Source organism: Lycium ferocissimum, chromosome 9, assembly GCF_029784015.1.
Source record: "Lycium ferocissimum isolate CSIRO_LF1 chromosome 9, AGI_CSIRO_Lferr_CH_V1, whole genome shotgun sequence".
NCBI classification, from domain to species: Eukaryota; Viridiplantae; Streptophyta; class Magnoliopsida; order Solanales; family Solanaceae; genus Lycium; species Lycium ferocissimum.
In genome coordinates this window covers 10,571,014-10,578,104 of record NC_081350.1, presented here as the reverse complement: position 1 = coordinate 10,578,104, position 7,091 = coordinate 10,571,014, and the positions used below count along the sequence as shown (strand labels likewise).

General features: G+C 39.0%; 1 non-coding gene across 1 annotated transcript; it reads right to left on the bottom strand.

Moving 5' to 3' along the window:
- Nucleotides 1–1,333: 1,333 nt before the first annotated feature.
- Nucleotides 1,334–1,439, bottom strand: LOC132032230 (small nucleolar RNA R71). Its single transcript, XR_009408377.1, has one exon. It is a non-coding gene; the product is annotated as a small nucleolar RNA R71 (small nucleolar RNA).
- Nucleotides 1,440–7,091: the final 5,652 nt, after the last annotated feature.

The window sequence follows — 7,091 nt, the reverse complement described above, 5'->3', positions numbered from 1 at the left end:
ATTACCATTCAATTCTCTTCAATTCCAAACAATCAATTGTAAGCATTATGATTTCTATTACTTCTTATTGTTCTTCTCCTTCTATGAGTAGCTAATTTTCCTTACTAGGGTTGTGAACCCAATTGATGGGTGTTTTGTGATTGGGTTTGTGATTGATGTACAAATAATGGATTATTAGGGTTTGTTTATTCTTCATTCTTCATTCATAATTAATGGTTGCAAACATTGATTAAAGCCATAAACCTTGATTTATTTGGGAAAATAATTAGGGTTGGTAAGAATAAACAACAAGAACTCAAAGCTTTAAACTTTGTTTAATAAATTCAATTAGGAATAAGAAGAATTTACTTGGCATGATTAATCATTCTGCATAGTTACTTTCTTATATTTGGGAAAATCATAGAAAGAAATAATCTTTACTTATTGGGAAATAGTGGAGATTCGTATAGAGATTAAGTGCATTCATATAATGATCCATTAGAAGTATATCAAGATCAACGCCCATGATCATACACTTTATCTAAAGGGGACACAACCTTAGTTTCTTTTACCATAAATTCACAACCAAAGCAATAGTTAGCCATTAGTTACTTAAAACCCAACTTCTACCAAAATCATCGGATTAAGACATTAGACCTAAACATAGCATTCTACGAATTTAGTAACCTTTTCACACCCTATTCCACCTGTGGATTCGACCCCAACCTTGTTGGATTACTATATTTGACAACGTCCACGTTATAACATTAATAGGTGTAATTTGAGCGTATCAAATTTTGGCGCCGTTGCCGGGGAATACGGTTTTGAAATTACTAAATAGTGTTTGCTTTATTGAAGTCTTTTGCTTATTCCATCACACCTTGTTTGCTACTCTGTGTAAACCGGCTGAACATGAATCGAATCGACAAAATCAACGTCTTGGTAACCGTGGGAATCGGTTGATCAATCGGGCGAATGATTCGGATGATGAGAATGTTTTCGCCGAGCTCGTTCCGGAGGAGGATTATGCATCCGCTATTGTTCGGCCTCGAGTTGGAGCTCGTTTCGTGAAAATTGATTCCTCTCTATACCGATTGTTGAAGCTTGAGGGATACTTTCAGAACTCTACCGAGAATGACCCTCAACGTCATTTGCAGAATTTTGTGGATGTGTGTGCTAATCACATCCAGAAAAACGTGCCACAAGATGCTATTCGGTTGAGGTTATTCAAATATTCCATAGCTGGAGAGGCAAGAGCATGGTTTGAGAAGCTGCCCCGAAATTCAATTACTTTATGGGCAGAGATGGTGGTACGCTTTTCTCACAAAATGGTACCCTCCTAGCCAGAAGGCTGAAATTCGTGACAAGATCTATGAATTTAAGTAGCGACCGGGGGAACAATTGTATGAAGCATGGGAGAGATTCAAGGATTATTTGCAGAAGAGCCCAAATCATGGTTTTCCGGATAATATATTAATGGAGAAGTTCTACCGAGGGTTAGATCCAGTGACGCAGTCAGTTGCGAATAATGTAGCTGATGGGTGTTTCATGAACAAATCTTATCGACGGGTGACCACCATACTTAACAAGCTGATGACTCATAATTAGGCTTGGCACTCAAACAATGCTGATGTGGTACCGTTTGGTAATGCTATGATCCAGAATATAGTGAAGAAGAATCAAGATACCCAGCAAACATTGGCAGAACTTGCAACAAATATTTCCTTGTTGACGAAGAAATTTGATGAATCCTAGATCAAGAAGGTAAATGTTTGTGAGGAAGATGCAGTTTTACCGAAAGGGATGTACCATACTCATGATGGTCCATTCCATGATGGGCCCCCTATGCAGGTTGAAGATGCTAATTATGTTAATAACTCTCAAGGGGGTTACCAAAGACAGAACTACCAAGGTGGTTATCAGAGTCAGAATCAGTGGAGACCTCAGCAAGGTCAGGGTGCTTATAACAACTCTGGGAACTATAACAATAATTATGGTGGTGCGAACCAAGGGAGCTACAACAACAGCAACGGCGCCAAAATTTGATACGCTCAAATTACACCTATTAATGGTATAACGCGCACGTTGTCAAATATAGTAACCCAAAAAGGTTGGGGTCAAATCCCACAGGGAATAGGGTGTAAAAAGGTTACTAAATTCGTAGAATGCTATGTTTAGGTCTAATGTCTTAATCCGATGATTTTGGTAGAAGTTGGGTTTTAAGTAACTAATGTCTAACTATTGCTTTGGTTGTGAATTTATGGTAAAAGAAACTAAGGTTGTGTCCCCTTTAGATAGAGTGTATGATCATGGGCGTTGATCTTGATATACTTCTAATGGATCAATATATGAATGCACTTAATCTCTATATGAATCTCTACTATTTCCCAATAAGTAAAGATTATTTCTTTCTATGATTTTCCCAAATATAAGAAAGTAACTATGCGAACGATTAATCATGCCAAGTAAATTCTTATTCCTAATTGAATTTATTAAACAAAGTTTAAAGCTTTGAGTTCTTGTTGTTTATTCTTACCAACCCTAATTATTTTCCCAAATAAATCAAGGTTTATTTCTTTAATCAATGTTTGCAACCATTAATTATGAATGAAGAATGAAGAATAAACAAACCCTAATAATCCATTATTTGTATATCAATCACAAACCCAATCACAAAACACCCATCAATTGGGTTCACAACCCTAGTAAGGAAAATTAGCTACTCGCTAGAAGGAGAAGAACAATAAGAAGTAATAGAAATCATAATGCTTACAATTGATTGTTTGGAATTGAAGAGAATTGAATGGTAATTGTTTGTAATCTCCCAAAGACTTCAAAACTATGAATAGCTAATACTAAGGAAAAATAAGGCGAGGTTACGTATTGAATACTTTGCGGAAACCTAAAATCGGTATTTATAAGAGTCAAAGCCGGTAAAAAAGCGGGTGACAAAATTGCCTCGACGAACCAATGTACGGACCGTACTTTTTATACGGTCCGTAGAATCAATGAATGTCTTCCGTGAAATCTCTTCCAGTAGTCAGATGTACGATCAACTTTCACGGACCGTAAATATTATACGGTCCGTATAATTTGCCCATAAATCCTCTTGTCTTGACAACTCTTCTGGAACCAACATACGGTGGGTTTTACGGACCGTAAATATTATACGGTCCGTACTTCTACTCGGACATCCACTTCATGCAAAGACCCATTAAATTAATTCACGATGGAATTTATGTACCGCGAATATTATACGGTCCGTATGTTACTCCGTATAACTCAGTCTTCAAGTAATGTCTTTTTCTGAACATCTTTTTCACTCCATTTCCCCGACTTGCTCCTGAAACACGTTAAACATTTGCAACATGTCACAAACACATCAAAACGACCAAGACTTGCTCAAAAACAAGTAAAACTTATAGCCAAAAAGTATCGAATGTGCCATAATTTCACGGCACATCAGTGGCCCAGCCCAATTCGAGTTTGGCACCTATAAAAGGGCCTCTACATTTCATTTTATTCATTTTTCTTTAACTCCACCACCCTCTAGAAATCTCCTAAGATCTTCCCATCTCTCTAGAACTTCCCACACTTCTCTCTCCATTATAAGAGTGTTCTTGAAGGTTCTCCACCATTCCAACATATTCTGTATCATCACAAAAGAGGATCAAACTCCAAAACCCCAAGCTAATTCTTGGAGAAGGATTTTGCTTGTCTTTACTTAATGTTGTGATGAATTTGGTCTTGGAAGAAGTTGAGTGGGGTGAAGTTCTTCTAGTGTAAGGTATGTTCTCCATCCTATTTCTCATGATTAAGTTGATTTGAAAGTTTAGCAAGTCCTATAAAAGAAGAAAATCATAGTAGAGAAGTTCCAAAGTTTTAAAGTGAAGATGATGACTATGGAATGAATTTGAAAGGAGATTTTAGATTAATTTGAGATTAAATTGAATATAATTCTTTGATTATGGTATTGTGGATATTATTATGATTAGTTTAGAAATTGGGAAAAACATCGTGTGGGATGTTTTATGGAGTATATTGGTGTTGATGATGATGTTGTTGATATTAGTATTGCTATTGTTATTTTGTTGGTATTGTGATTTCGGGCTAGGGATATAAACATGGGAGATGCTGCCCGAATTTTGGCAGATTCTAGATGAGTTTAGTTGAAGTCTTAAGATAGGCATATGGCGATAAGCCTAACAGTAGTATGATTTTTCTTGAATGTAGATTTACGAGCTTGGGAGGATAAGCATTAATTAGTAAGAGACTAAAAAGGTATGTTAAAGCTAGTCCCTTTCTTTCTAAAGGCATGATTCTTTTCTTATGAATCCACACATGTTTTCCATAATATCCTTATTTCTAAAAAGCTAGAAGTTCATGATTCTCAAAGTTCCTATCATGCTAAAGATAGATGTTTTCTATGATGATAATAAGGATGAAGATGATTCCGTTCTTGGAGATTCCAAAACTTATGGATTTGATGCTAATACAAGATATTGAGCTTATTTCATGATTTCCTTGATTTTACCCATTGTTGGCGATCTCACCTCAAAATACTTGTTCCTTCGCGGTGAGATATAGCGCCGATGATAGTTCTATTTCTAATGCTATCCAAGTTCATCGTTCTTGATACTCTCATGTCACTATTGATCTTATCTTACGATAGTTGATCCTCTAAGAAAAGGTATGGTCAAAATGAGATTGATGATAATGATGTGCTTTTATTTATGTACTCTTATGTATGTATATATATAGTCATATACGATCGAGTCATGAAAGGGCTGGGTACAGATATGACCGAGTCTCGAAAGGGCTGGGTACGGATATGACCGCTTCCCGAAAGGGCCGGGTACAGATATTACTGAGCCTTACTATGGCCGGGTACGGATATTACCAAGCCTTACTATAGTCATGTATGGATATTACCGAGTCTTACTATGGCCGGGTACGGATATGACCGCATCCCGAAAGGGCCGGGTACAGATATTACTGAGCCTTACTATAGACGGGTACGGATATTACCAAGCCTTACTATAGTCATGTACGGATATTACTGAGTCTTACTATGGTCGGGTACGAATACTACCGAACCTTACTATGGTCGGGTACGGATAATACCGAGCCTATTTGGCCGGGTACGGTATTGTGTGGTATTGCATTGTATTGTATTGTATTGTATGGGTACGTATGTGGATATATGAAATGTTTCTTTTAAAAAAGGGTTAGCTAGGCATGGTGAATGTCTTAAAAGGTACCATGAGGTATAAACAGTTATTTTATCTTCAGTTCTTTTTTGCGCTTTTATCATGTTACTATTCATGCCTTACATATTCAGTACATTGCTCATACTGACGTCCCTTTTTGTGGACGCCGCGTTCATGCCCGCAGGTAGACGGGTAAACAGATCTGACCCATAGGATCTTCATCACCAGAATCTCAGGAGCTCTCCATTTGCTTCGAAGCTGCAGTCTATTAGTGTTGGTCCTTATGGTCACTTGTATTCTATGTAGAGGCTTGTAGACATGTGTGTACAGTTAGACGTTTCATGACCCTACCAGTTTATATCATTGTATAATATTTTAGTAGCCTTGTCGGCTGGTGACGATGGGCATAATTGTTGAAGATTATATAGAGATGTGCCGTTATGTTGTGATATATGTGTCCTTACGGATTATGATATCTATGAGCTATCTTTATGGTCCACCTAGAAATGTTTATGATATGTATGTTTAGAGGTGCTCGGTGTGTTTAGTTCTGGGTGCCCGTCACGGCCCTCTGGTTAGGTCGTGAGACAGCCGAGGCCCGTGCTTTTAGTGGTGGTGACAAGAGGACATATCAGACTGACAGCTTTGGAGGGTTCTGGTAAGAGGGGCGTCGGTCAGTTTTTTAGGCCACCTCAGCCCTATTCCGGTCGTCCAGTGCATTCAATATTACCAGCTTCCTCCGGTGAGCAACCTAGACAGAGAGCTCCTGAGAGCTCATTTTCTAGACCAGTGGACAGGATGGCTTCATCCGGGTCTTCAATTTTTGTGTTTCAGCATTCAACTCCTCTTACCTGTTTCTCTTGTTGGGAGGGTGGGCATATTGCTAAGAGATATCCCCGACCTAGGTGAGACGATCAGCCGCTGAGGACTCCTGTGTTATCCGGTGGTCAAGGAGGGACTTCTCAGAGTGGCGGTGCTCAGTCAGGCTGCGGTACTTCCCATGATTCTAGAGGTGGTTCCCAGCCAGCTAGAGGTAGTACTTAGAGTTCGAGAGGGGGATCCCAGACTGGGTGTGGTGGAGCCCATTCTTACTCATTTCATGTCGTTGGTTGGGATTTACCCTATGATAGCATAGATATACATGTTCATGTGTCTACTTCGGTCGGAGATTCTGTGGCTGTTAATCGAGTTTACCGGTCTTGTTTAGGTACTTTTATGGGGTATAACACCTGGGCAGATTTGATGATTCTGGATATGGTGGACTTTGATATTATATTGGGTATGTCCTGGCTTTCTCCTTATCATGCAATCTTAGACTGTCACGCCAAGACAATCACTTTAGCCATGCCAGACATCCCTAGGCTTGAGTGGAGAGGTACTCCTAGTCTCGCTCCGAAGAAGATTATTTCCTTCCTTCGGGCGAAGAAATTAGTAAGTAAGGGTTTTTAGCATATTTAGCGCATATTCATGATACGATTATTGCATCACCACCCCTTGAGTCTATTCCTATTATGAGCAAGTTCGCGGAGGAATTTTCGTCAGATTTGCCAGGTATGCCACCCGATCATGACATTGATTTCTGTATCGACGTGGACTCGGGTACTCGTCCTATTTTCATTCCACCATATTGGATGGCACCTGCCAAGTTAAGAGAACTTAAGGAATAATTTCAGGATTTATTAAGCAAGGGGTTCATTAGATCGAGCGTCTCCTCTTGGGGTGCTCAGTGTTATTTTTGAAGAAGAAAAATGGGACCATGAGGATGTACAAGGCCACTATCCAGAACAATTTCCGTATGCCTCATATTGATGATCTATTTGACCAGCTTTAGGGTGCTTTGGTGTTTTCTAAGATTGATTTACGTTCCGGCTATCATCAGTTGAAGATTAGGACGGAAGATAT